The following is a 14,026-nucleotide window of genomic DNA, read 5'->3' on the forward strand; positions in this document are numbered from 1 at the left end:
ATGATATTTCCTGCTTCTTTGTATGACTGCTTGTTTTCAATTAGATGCTAGACATTGTGAAATTTATATCATTAGTGCTAGATACTTTAGTATTCCTTTAAATAAATTTAGAACTTTGCTCTGGGGTGCAGGTAAGTTATCTGGAAATATCTTGGTCTTTTCGTGTGCTGCTTTTAAATTTTGTTAAGCAGAACTAGATAGTCTCCAGCTTAGGGCTAATACAGATACCCTCTGAGGATTCCATTTGATTCCCTAGATTTTAGAAGGTCTTGCTAATCTGGCTTAATGGAACATGATTATTTCAGACCTATGTGAGGTCCAGGAGTTTTTATGCCTACTACTTTTGAGTGGTTCCCCCCACTCAAAAGTTTCTGGATGTGCAGTTATGTATATAGTCAAAATCTCATAAGAAACCTTCTGTAGATCTTCAAAACTTTTTGTTTAGGTAGCTCTCTCCTCTGTGGCATTCTGTCCTATGAATTCTATCTGCCATGATTTCTCTGAATGATAAACTTTGTCTCAACTCTAGAAAGCTGTCAGGCTCTGTTTGGGGTCCCTGTCCCTGTGCGACAGCCTGAAAATTATCTAGACAGTAAGCTAGGACAATTATAGGTGTTATATGATTTTCTGAAAAAACATTTCTTAAATATTTTTCTTGATTTTTGTTAAGATAAGAGGGTAAATTTGTTCCTTCTTCCATTGTAAGTCTAGTTGAATATTTTTACATGATAAACCAAAACAAACAAACAAACAAACAAATCCACAAATTGACGTTTAGCCTTTTGTTTAAACTACCATTTAAAAATTTTATATATATATATATATATATATATAGATAGAGAGAGAGAGAGAGAGAGAGAGAGAGAGAGAGAGAGAGAGAGTGTTAACTAAAATTATCCATATCTTTCCAGTTCTAATCACAGATTGCTTTGTATTCCTGTTGGGAACAGAACAAAATCTTACAACAAATTCTGTTTTCTGAATCTTAAAGCTAAATTAGTTCTTCTAATCTATACATAAAATTGGGAATGAATGTATCTGTATTTGTTTCTCTAATGTTCAATGTAATCAGTTTTCAAGACTCTTCCCCAGTCCAATTTTCGTAAATGTGCCATGATAAATTGTAGCTGCTCTCTTATTTTTTTGACTCATTTCACCCCCTACTCTCACAGAATTAAATCAAGTACTTCTTTATTCGAATACATATATTATAATTTTGTTTGCTTTAATTCTCTCTCTCTCTCTCTCTCTACACACACACACATGCACACACACACACACACAGTTTAACAAAAAAAGTAAACAAAAGAACTTTAGGCTACTTGTGTGAAAAATATAATTTATTTGAATTTTACTAACCCTTCCAGAGTGATCAAGATGGTAGAGTTGCTTGCTTGTTATATGTGAATTAATTTTCTTTCTGTATTTTTGCCTTCCTTTCTAAGGTTTTCCATAGCTGCCACACTATACTGCACTGGGTATGCATACTGATGGACTATCAGCCAATTTACACCCTCTCCACACAATCAGAATGATGAAAGCATGAATGCTGAGTGATATTTAATAAAATGATACTTTACATTACTGTTTTCTTATTTGTGACTTATGACAAAGATATACTATGAAGAAAATCATGTAAATTTATACTTTTCTTTTATTTTGTGTTTCCAAATCCTTTATTGAGAATACCTTGGCATAACTGGCCTATCAGATGATTTTTGAAACTGGACATAAATCTTGAGTCTAGTGGAAGGGAGATGACACTCTGTCATTCTGGCCCAGATGATTACCTTTATGTTAATATGAAAAACTTTGTGTTCAGCTGGGACCCCATAAGTGCTGTTTTAAAATGACATTTTATAGAAAACATGGTGGAGTGAGAGATATCCTTAGATCTCTCCCTTTGAAACAACAATAAGCTGAATATCTAAAACTGAACAAGAAACACCCAAACTGCACACCAGCATGTCTGAGCGTGAGATCTGAGCATAGGAGATACCACAGGTCAGAACTCGGGAAGTTGGACAGTGGACTGGGAGAAACAAAGAAGCTGCCTTTCGCAGTATTCCAAGATCCATGCAGGAGGAAGGGGAGGGGGAGAAGTTGCTGTGACTAGGCTGAACAGCCCTGCATGGGAAAGCTATGAGCTCCACGCAGCTGGCCAGTGGAATGACCCAATCATCAGAGCAGAAAAGCAGGATGGGACCACAGAGAAACAACAATTGATTTTTACCAGGCCCAGTTGCAAAACTGAAGATGAGCCACAGCTCCTAACACACAACCCAGAAGACCCCTCCCCCATATCCTCCAAGATCGAACACCGCAGAGCTCCAGGGGAATCAGCAAATGCTGCCGAGACTGTTGCTAAACCTGACAGAGATGAAAACTGAGGGTAGCATGCATGATTAAATATCTACAAGAAAGTAAAAAAGACATTATTTAAGCTTTATATAAAGCAGGGATCCAAGAGGCTTAGACACGACCTACTGGAAACCAAAAGAAAACTGCCTTCTTTGCAGCAGGCTAAGGAGATACATTTATATTAGGAATCTTTTTTTTTTTGAAAAATAAAACAGAATACACTTCCATTAATGCCCATGTGGAGAAATAGTTCATTAAACACCATGAACAACCAAGGTGACAAGGCATCTTAGAAACAAAGAGAAAACTCTACATAAAATAAGCTTACAGACATAGAAATATCCAACTTAAATGTCAGAGAGTTCAGGATGGTACTTCTGAAAAAACTCAGTGAGTTCCGAAATGAGTTATCTCAATAATTTCAGGAATTGAAATAACAACTAGATGAGCAGAGCAAGGAGATAGCAACCCTCAAAAAGAACAGAATAGAGCTTCTTCAGATTAAAAAAAAACACACTGAAAGAGTTGAAAAATGAAATAGCAAGGTTGGGAAATAGAGGCGACCAAATGGAGGAAAGGATCAGTGATATTGAAGACACAAATCTAGAAGACACAAATAAATCAGAAGGAAAAAGAGAGAAACCGAAGAACAAAAAAATAATGAAAGAGAAATACATGAACTAGCTGTTACCATCGGGAGAGGAAACATAATAATAATGGAAATTCTCAAAGGGAAGGCAAAGGAGCAGTGATTAGAAATCATTTTCAGACAAAGAGTTGATGAAAATTTCCCAAATCTAAGGAATGAATTGGAGCTTGAAATTCAAGAAATCAACAAAACACTCATTATCTCAACCAAAAAGGTCTTCACCAAGGCACATTGTATTAAAGATACCAAAAAACAATGACAAAGATCAAATTATCAGAGAAGCCAGGGAGAAGAAAATGGTAGCCCATAAAAAAAAAAAAACCCCATTCAATTACCATTGGACTTCTCAGCACAGACCTTACAAGACAAAAGGAATGGAATCAAATATTTAAACTATTAAGTGAAAAGAACTACCTAGAATAATGGAGCCAGCTAAGTCCTCCTTTAGATATGAAGGAGAAATTAAGAACTTTCCAGACACATAGCAATGGAGGGAATTCTTCACTACAAGGCCTGAACTACAGGAAATACTGAAATGAGTCAGCTTACCTAAAATGAAATAACAACAAAAAATGCATAATTAGGAGTAAAGTGACTATCACGCAAATAGAAGCAGAGGAATGCAATTGTTACGAAGAACAGGGTATTATAAGCTTAAATAATAAGAGACTTGCTATAGCAAGATAACAATGAATATTTGGCATACATAGGGACAAATTGAGATAACAATGACTGAAAAGAGAAGGATTAAAAGATCCAAATTTGCAAAGGGGAAAGGAGATAAGGCATATTCAGAAGAAAATGGATGACTGTATACACACACACACACACATATATGTGTATATATATACACACATATATATATGTATATATGTGTGTGTGTGTGTAACTACTATTTACATGAAACATTTTCAAAGATAGACCACATGTTAAGACACAAAACCAGACAAGGATGCCCACTTTCACCACTCCTCTTTCACATCGTATTGGAAATCTTAGCCACAGCAATAGACAAGACAGAGAAATAACAGATATTTGAATTGAAAAGGAAAAAGTAAAACTCTCATTATTTCTAGATGACATGACACTATACACAGAGAACTCTAATAAAATGGATGACTGTGTGTATAGATGATAGATGATAGATAGATATAGATATAGATATATAACTATCCTTTACATATTCATAATGGTAATCACAAGCCAAAGATTTAGAATTGAAGTATATAACATAAAACAAGAACCAGAAGGAAAACCCAGAGAAGCCAACAAAAATAAAGAAAACAGACATAAGGACAAAGAAGCAATGGAAACACTGAGTAATCAGAAAGTATAAGATAAAATGGCTAAAAGAAGACCATATTTTAATAAATACCCTAAATGTAAATAGACTGAACTCACCAATTAAAAGGCTCAGAGTTGAAGAATGGATCAAAATATAAAATCCAAACATATGCTGCCTCCAGGAGACACATCTCAGCTCCAAAGACAAATATAGACTCAAAGTAAAAGGGTGGAAAATCATATTTCAAACAAATAGCATTCTGAGTAAAGCAGTAGTAGTGGTACTAATATCAGTCAAAATAGACTTCAAAATAAAAAAGTTGAAGAAAGATACCAAGGGACACTTCATCATGATAAAGGGAATCATGCACCAAGAAGACATAACAGTCATTAATATCTATGCTCCCAATCAGGAAGCCATAATTATATAAAGCAATTACTAACAGACCTAATGGTAGAAACAGAATAACAAAAACAAAAAACAAACAAAAAAAACACTATCATAGGAGGGGACACTGTTGAATATGGACAGATAATCCAAACAGAAAATCAGTAAGGAAATAACATTCTTAAATGACACATTAGACCACTGGTCATAATTGACATATACAGAGCCTTCCATTCCAAAACAGCTGCTTATACATTCTTCTCTAGTGCACATGAAACATTCTCAAGAATCAACCACATACTGGGACACAAGGGCAGCCTCAACAAATATAATTGATTGAAATCATACCAACTATATTCTCTGATCATAATGCTTTGAAGCTGGAGATCAACTGCAAACAGAACAAACACATGGAGATTAAAAAACATGTTATTGAAGAATGACTGAGTAAGAAAAAAAATGAAAAGAGAGATCAAGAAATGCATAGAAATGATTGAAAATGATAGTACAACATATCAAAACTTTTGAGAAATGGCAAAAGTGGTCATAAGAGGAAAGTTTATATCATTACAGGTCTATTTCAAAAAACAAGAATGAGCCCAAATAAACAACCTAATGCTTCGTCTTAAAAAAAAAAACTAGAAAAGGAAGAACAAATAAAACCTAAAATCAGCAGAAAGAAAGAAATATTCAAAATTAGAGAAGAAATAAATGAAATTGAAAACAAGAAAAAAACAAAAGAAAAAAATAAATGCAACAAAGAGAATGTTCTTTGAGAAAGTCAATAAAATTGACAAATCCCTGGCTAGACTCACTAAAGAAAAAAGAGAAAGAATACAAATAATCAAAATTGGAGATGAAAGAGGACAAATTATGACTGATTGCGAAAATATAAAGGATCATACAAGAATACTATGAAAAAGTATATAATACCAAATTTAATAGCCTAGAAGAAATGGACCAGTACTTAGAAAAATAAAATCTTCCTAGACTGAATCAAGAAGATCTGGAAAATCTCAATAGACAGTATGGAAATAAAAAAAAATCATCAAAAATCTACCAAAAAGTAAAAGTCCAGGACCAGATGGCTTCACCAGTGAATTCTACCTAACATTCAAAGAAGATTTAATACCTATTCTCCTCAAACTCTTTCAAAAAAATTGAAGAGGAAATACTACCCAACTCATTTTATGAAGCCAGTATTACTCTGGTAGCAAAACAAGGTAAGGATAACACACACACAAAAAGAAAACTACAGACCAATATCTCTCACGAACACAGATGCAAAAATCCTAAATAAGATACTAGTGAACCGAATGCAGAAACATATTAAAAAGATTATACATCACGATCAAATGGGCTTCATCCCAGGGGCACAGGAATGGTTCAATATATGCAAATCGATTAATGTGATATACCACATCAACAAATTGAAAAATAAGAATCATATGATCATATCGATAGATGCAGAAAAAGCCTTCGAGAATATACAGCATCTATTTATGATCAAAACACTTAACAAAATCGGTATTAAAGGAAAGCATCTTAACATAATAAAGGCCACATATAATAAACCCTCATACAACATTATACTTCATGTTGAAAAACTAAAAACCTTTCCTCTAAGTTCAGGAATGAGGCAAGGCTGTCCACTATCAGCACTGTTATTCAATATAACATTGGAGGTCCTAGCAAGTGCAATCAGACAAGAGAAAGATGTAAACAGTATCCAAATAAACATGAAGTACTCAAACTTTCAATGTTTGCTGATGACATGATTCTCTATATAGAAACACCTAAAAACTTCACAACACTACTAGAAACAATAAGCAAATGCAGTAGTTTCTAAATACAAAATCAACATTCAAAAATCCATAGTGTTCCTATACTCTCATAATGAATTGTCAGAAAGAGAAGTGGAAAAAATAATTCCTTTTGCAATTGCAACAGAAATAATGAAATACATAAGAATAAATCTAACGAAAGATGTGAAGGACCAATATAATGAAAACTACAAGATCCTATTAAAAGAAATCAAAAAAAGATACAAAGAAATGGAAAGACATCTCATATTCTTGGATTTGAAGAATCTACATAGTTAAAATGACCATATTACTTAAAGCATTATTCAGATTTAATGCAATCCTCATCAAAATCTCATCCGAATTTTTTAAAGGAATAGAACAAAAAATCATCAGATTTGTATGGAAGAACAAAAGACCCCGAATTGCCAAAGCCATCCTGAGAAATTAGAACGAGGCTGGAGGCATCACTCTGCTTGAATTCAAATTATACAACAAAGTGACAGTAATCAAAACAGTATGTTATTGGCAGCAAAACAGACACAAGGACCAGTAGAACAGAATTGAGAGTCCAGAAGTAAACTCATCTTTATATGGGCAAAGAATTTCCAACTAAGAAGCCAAAAACTTACAGTGGAGAAAGTCTCTTCAACAAATCTTGTTGGTAAAAGTGGGAAACCACCTGCCAAAGAGTGAAACTATACTGTTGTCTATAACCACACACGAAAATTAACTGAAAATAGATTAAGAACCTGAATATAGACCTGAAAAAATAAATTGGATGGAAGAAACATAGGAACTAAATTCAAGGACCTTGGACTCAAAGAGGATTTTATGAATTTGACCTCAAAAGCAAGAGAGATATAAAATAATAATAATAAATGAATGGGACTACATCAAACTGAAAAGCTTCTGCTCAGCAAAATAAACTGTCAACAAGGTAAAGAAACAATTCGAATGGGAAATATATTTCCAAGCAATGCCTCCAATAAGTGTCTAATATCCAAAATATACAAAGAACTTATACAACGAAATATACCAACAAAAAACAAATGATCCAATCAAACAATGGGTAGAGGGTCCGAACAGACACTTCTCCCAAGAAGACATACAAATGGCCAACAATTATATGAAAAGATGCTCAACATTGCTAGCTATTAGGGAAATACAAATCAAAACCACAATGAGATACCATCTCTCACCTATTAGAATAGTTATAATCAACAAGACAAGTAATAACAAATGTTGGAGAAGATGCGGAAAAAAAAACGCTCATGCATTGCTGGTGGGACTGCAAACTGGTACAGGCACTATGAAAAACAGTACGGAGTTTCCTCAAAAAACTAAGATCGATCTACCATATTATTCATCAATCCTTCTACTGGATATTTACCCCAAAGCCTTGAAAACCCATATCCAAAAAGACATTTGCACAATGATGTTCATAGCTGCATTATTCACAGTGGACAGGATGTGGAAACAACCAAAGTGTCCTATGATAGACGATTGGCTAAAGAAGCTGTGGTACATATATACAATGGAATATTACTTAACCATAAAGAGATGAAATACTGCCATTTGCCATAATATGGATGGTCCTCGAGATAATCACGCTGAGCAAAATAAGCCAGACAGAAAAAGTTGAAAATCACATGATATCAATTATATGTTGTGTATAAACATAAAAGCAACAAATGAACAGGACAAACAGAGACTCATGGACATGAACAATTGACTAGTGGTTACCAGAGGGAGGGGTGTGGAGGAGGAGGGAGGAGGTAGATGGGTAAAGGGGATCAAATATAGGGAGGTAGGGGGAGGGGGAAGTGAATAAATGTGATCAAATATATGGTAGCTGAAGAAAACTGCACTTTAGGTGGTAAACACACAATAAAATGTATAGATGCCAAAATATAATGTACACCTGAAAATTATATAATTGTGTTAACCAATGTTACCCCAATAATCTTAACAAAAATTCTTTTAAAAATTTAAAAAATAAAATGACATTTTATAAAGTCAAAGAGTGTGTCCACACTGGGAATGTAATTAAAATATGTGCTCCCTGGCAGTGAATTCCTCTGACACATATCTTCCATTGGTTGATACCATAGAATTCACTTATAAAACAGAAAATAAGACATAAAGCATTATTTAAAATTTTAGAAAATGTTCTTTTTATTTTTTAAATTAAAGACATTTAATTTAAAGACATGCATCTGAAATACACATTTTGTATTTCATTTAGAAAACTCACAAGTTCAATTTACATTAAACCATATCTTATTTTATCAATTCATTTTATTTCTTGTGCAATGTAATTTGCAATGAAGAGCACAAGTCACCTGTGTAGACTTTTGTCTATTTAACCAAGCTCCTATGAACTGATATTATTGATTTAAATCTTCTGGACATTATTGTTGAACTCTTATTCAAATCTACTTGCCAAATGTGAATCATGTCATAATTACTTACTATATAACATCTTTTTATATATAACATAAGCTAATAGTTCCTGTCTTTTATTTGTAAATGGACAATATATTATATTAAAAGTATATGAAAACCAAATAGAGAACTACGGGATGACAATAGCTTGCTGAAATGTGGAAGTTATTTAAACACACTTTTTTATAATTTGGTCTTGAAGACTATAATTTTGGAAATGAGCTGTGGGAACAAAAATATTTCTTAATTAGCAATCAACCAGGGCTGGTAGTTACTAAATAAAATGAAGTTCTGAGAAATCATCAAAAAAAAACAATTAATTCATCTGACTGAGGGAAATACTATTGAATCGATCAAAGCAGGAGTCATGTTGTCTTTTTGGATTTTTTTTTTACAAAGAGGGACTTATAATTATCATAATTAATAAAATTATTATCAGATATTCAAATAAAAATATAAGAAAGTAATGAGCTGTCTCACTAATTTTCTATAATTTTCTGGATATATATATATATATATATATATATATATGTGTGTGTGTGTGTGTATGTGTGTGTGTGTGTGTGTGTGAAAAAAGAAATACTACAAAGTAAACTATACTATTAATAATAATATATCTAGGAAGACAAGGGGAGTTATAATTCCTGTGGACTGAGTTGTTAAGGAAAGTCTTCACCAATAAACTATAATTAAAACTGAATCTAGAAGAGCAAATGGTTATTAAATAAATGAAAATAAAGACAAGCATGGAAAGCAAAGGGAATCAAATGAGCCACAACACAGATAGATGAAGAGGTCACATCTCTGGGACATAGTAGTCATTCGGAGAAGAAATGAAAAAGATAGGAATTTTAGTTTTTCACTTTTACTTAAGTCAGTTCTCCAGTATTTATAATCAGCAATAAAGCAAGTTTAAGTTGTGGAGATCCTTCAACTCCAGGAAGAATTATGTGTATATGAAGCCATGCATATTTTTAAGCTCGTAGAATGACAATTGATGTTTGCAAGAGGTCATTCTGGCAGCAGACCATACAGTAATTTAGACTAGAAAGAGACTTGTGATGAGAAGACAAATTTAGATTAAAATAATAATAATAATAGTCATAGATCTGTGATTATTATGCCATGGGATATATTGTTGTGAGTAGAATTGGAAAGGAAGTAACAACTGCATAATGGTGGTAAGGCTGGTTGACTGGTCAAGTGTACTTACACAAACCTAGATAGTATTGTCTACTATACATCTTGGCTATATGGCATAGACTATTTCTCCTAGGCTACAAGGCTGTATAGCATATTACTATACAAAACAACATGAGATTAAATCAAGAGAAAAGAGTGTCATCAAAAGACATAGTAAACACAAGATGTATGAGACCACTGCCTGCATAACCTGGTATACTGTTTCACAGAAAACTTTTTTTTTAACAAGTAGAAAAAGTACACTCTAAAATAACGATAAATAGTATAGATCGTAAATACGTAAACCAGTAACATAGTCATTTATTATCATAATCTAGTATCATATACTGTATATAATTGTATTTGTTATAGTTTTATGTGACTGACAGCACAGTAGAGTTGTTTATACCACCATTGCCACAAACATAAACAATACATCGCACTATGATATAATGGTTACATCTTCACTAGGGAATAGTAATTTTCTAGCCCTGTTATAATGATATGGGACCACATGCAATTCAATACTGACCAAAATGTTTTGTGGGGCATGACTGTAAATGTAAGTGTAATTAAAAATAGATAGTAAATACCAAAAGAAAAAAGTTACAGACTGCAAGACTTCAGAGAAGAGTGACTTTGTTTTGGTCTCAAGATATCTGACAGTCTTATAGCATTTGTGGCATTCTGAGTAGGATAACCTTGAAGAATAGTGTAGGATATGTATTGGTTTGGTGAAAGGGAATTATAAGAGAATAATGTGATCATACATGATTAATATGCTGTTAATATCAAGCAGTGATCATTATAAACCTAATGGATCATATTTAATAATGTACATTATTTATAAAGATTAAAATGGTTCTTTTTTAGTTCCAGTTATGGGAATGTGTCTATTATATAACTTACTCACCTATCTACAAACTAAAGATAATTATGTCTACCTCGTGAGTATTCGTAAGGAAAACTTGATGCTTAGAGAAATTGAATAACTTACTAGAGGTCATTTAATTAGTAAGGGACAAAAATGGAGTTTAGAATCAGGGTTATGTGACTACTGAATATATTCTTTCTGCTCAACTATGACTTCTTACATTGTGCTTTACTGTAATTAGGCCTAAAACATTGATCAATTTATGTGCATGTCTAAATTCATTTAATTTTTATATAGGTAAACCAGCTTTTTAGTTTTTTTTCTTTACTAAACTTAGAAATACATAAAATCTCATCACAGATTAACATTAACAATGACAAAAAACTTTCAATAAATTTTAATTGCTATGAAATAATAACTTTAAATCTCAATGAAATGAAATGTTACCCTACTATACTACCTTCCCCAGAAGAAGAATTCCATGTTTCTCATTAGTTTTCTGATGGGAAAAAAGCACAAATGCTAACAGCTTCCACAGATAATGGAAGTTTCAAACATCTCGCATCTTTTTCACTCTATAACAACACATTAATATTCATATATTTGCAATGAAAGACCAGTTCTTATCTTCCATGCTTCAGAATTGTGGTTCTAGTTTTCCTCTCATGTATGTTCATTGACCTAGTCAGTTCCACATTCATGCTCACTTACCTACACTCTCATCTCTTTCCAAAACTCACACACACACACACACACACACACACACACACACACACACACACACACCTACCTCTTATGAGAGGCCTACGGGTCATTTTGCAGGGCTCTTTGCTTGCCTGAGAGTGAAGTCAGTAGGGTTTCAAACAATAGAAATACTGCATTATGAAGGAGTAAATTTTTGCCAGACATTAAAAGCATATTCATTATACTGCAGAATGCTGAGTATACCCAGTTTAGGGATAGTAGTATAAGGTAAAGAGAATGAGAACCTGAGAGCAGAAGTATAAGAATAGGGCAGTTAAGTGAGGACCGAGTAGAAAGGAACAGCTTAGGATCTCTTTTTTCTTCTGTCTCTTTGTGCCTGAACATCCTACCGACAACCCCATCAAAAGTCGACTGTGATCATGACTGTCATACAAGGGCATGCCATATCACCGAGATCAGCAAACCACAGTCAATGGCCATATCCAGCCTGCTACCTGCTGTTGTTCAGTCCATGAGCTGAAAATGATTTTTAAACGGTTGAAAAAATCAGAAGAAGCATAACATTTGGAGGTGTAAGAATTCTATAAAATTAAAATTTCAGTTGTGAAAGTAAAATTTTATTGATATACAGCCACACTAATTAATTTCCCCCTCTATGGTCACTTTTGCACTACAACAACACAGTTGAGTAGTTCTGAAAGAGACTGTATATTGAGCTCTTAACACTTTTCGCTGTTACTATAAATCACATTGATGTCATTACCAGTATTTTAAATGACACATTTATTACCTTCTGTGTGAAAAGGCATTTTTGAAAATGAAATACTTGAAATATCATTACAGATCTGCATTAACAAGTGAAATTTGCAGTCAATTTTAGTGATTGGGAACACTAACTTCAAACTCCAATTAATAAAATGTTACCTCTCCTTTCCCCCCAAATAATTTTATTCTTCTCATTAGTAGACTTATATTATGAAAAAAGTATTCTTAATTATTATTATGATATATTTTTAACTTTGTCAATAAAAATTTGAGGTTTATAATATTTTTTTAAGTACCTTCATAATATCTTTGATTTTGCCTCTCGACCTACAAAGCCTAAAATATTTACTATCTGCCCTTTTACAGAAAAAAATTTTGCCAATGCCTGCCATAGAGTGTTGGAGAACTTACTGAGGAAAATAATTAAGAAATAGTGAAAGTAATTCTGTAGTCTATAATACATAATGAGATATTAAATTTTGTTTGTTTGTTTTCTGGTTTTCCTTTTTTCTTCACTAAAATCAAGAATTACATGCTATGATTTTAAATAAATCAAATGAACAAGAAATAGCAAAAAAAGGTGTAAGAGAATAAAAAAATATATTTCATTAAAAATTTGGAGAAAATAATTGAGTCCTTATATGGTAATACACGAGAGAGAGAGAAAGAGAGAGAGAGAGAGAGAGAGAGAGAGAGAGAGAGAGAGAGAGAGGGAGGGAGGGAGAGGGAGGGAGGGAGGGAGGGAGGAAGGAAGGAAGGAAGAAAAGAGAGAAGGGGAGGGAAGGAAGGAAGGATGAAAGAAAGGAAGGAAGAGAAAAGGAATGAGGGAGTGAAGGAGGAAGGAACAAAAAAACCTCCTTTTCTCTCTATGCTTAGGTCTTTTTTTTTTAGGCAAGGCAACTCTTGGTTTACTTCACAGATTGCAAGGACCTTGTCAACTTACAATGCCTTATTTTTTTATATTTTTCGCCTACAGTACCTGGTTTTCTTAGGTGGTCTCCCATCCAAGTACTAACCAGGCCCTACCTTGCTTAGCTTCTGAGATCAGATGGGATTGGGCTTGTTCAGGGTGGCACAACCATAGGCTGTGCTCAGGTCTCGATGTGGATTTTGTCAATACAAGGAAGTTCAGGTTTCATTTTACATAATGGCCTCATGTTTGCTTAGATGTTATTTTTAATTGCTAACTTATATTTAAATAATGCTATGGATCAAAGTTTTTGAATCACATTTAAGATACTCTCTGGAGGGCTAGGGCAGAGAGGCAGGGATAAAAGAAGCACATCTACATGGAAGTCACACCAAGATCACATGTTCGGATCTGTCCCATATCTACACACTAAAGCAGGCTTAGCTGGAAGGCTATATTCATGATTTCATTCATTCTTATTTAACTGTTATGTGGTTGGAACTGTGTTGGGAACAGAGGGTGGAAAGAAGACATGACCAATACCTTTAATGAGCTCATAGTTTAGTTGGGGAAGGGGAGACAGATAAAAAATTACACTAAAATATAAGTGGCAGTATATCTATTCTGCACTCATTTGTACAAAACTAGTACACAATGT

The 14,026-nt window shown here is 33.4% G+C and overlaps 1 pseudogene; it reads right to left on the bottom strand.

Annotated features, from left to right (window-relative positions):
• Nucleotides 1-13,425: 13,425 nt before the first annotated feature.
• LOC118608269 lies at nt 13,426-13,544 on the bottom strand (annotated as a pseudogene).
• Nucleotides 13,545-14,026: the final 482 nt, after the last annotated feature.

The sequence above is a fragment of the Rousettus aegyptiacus genome, unplaced genomic scaffold (genome assembly GCF_014176215.1).
Source record: "Rousettus aegyptiacus isolate mRouAeg1 unplaced genomic scaffold, mRouAeg1.p scaffold_m13_p_9, whole genome shotgun sequence".
Lineage (NCBI taxonomy): Eukaryota > Metazoa > Chordata > Mammalia > Chiroptera > Pteropodidae > Rousettus > Rousettus aegyptiacus.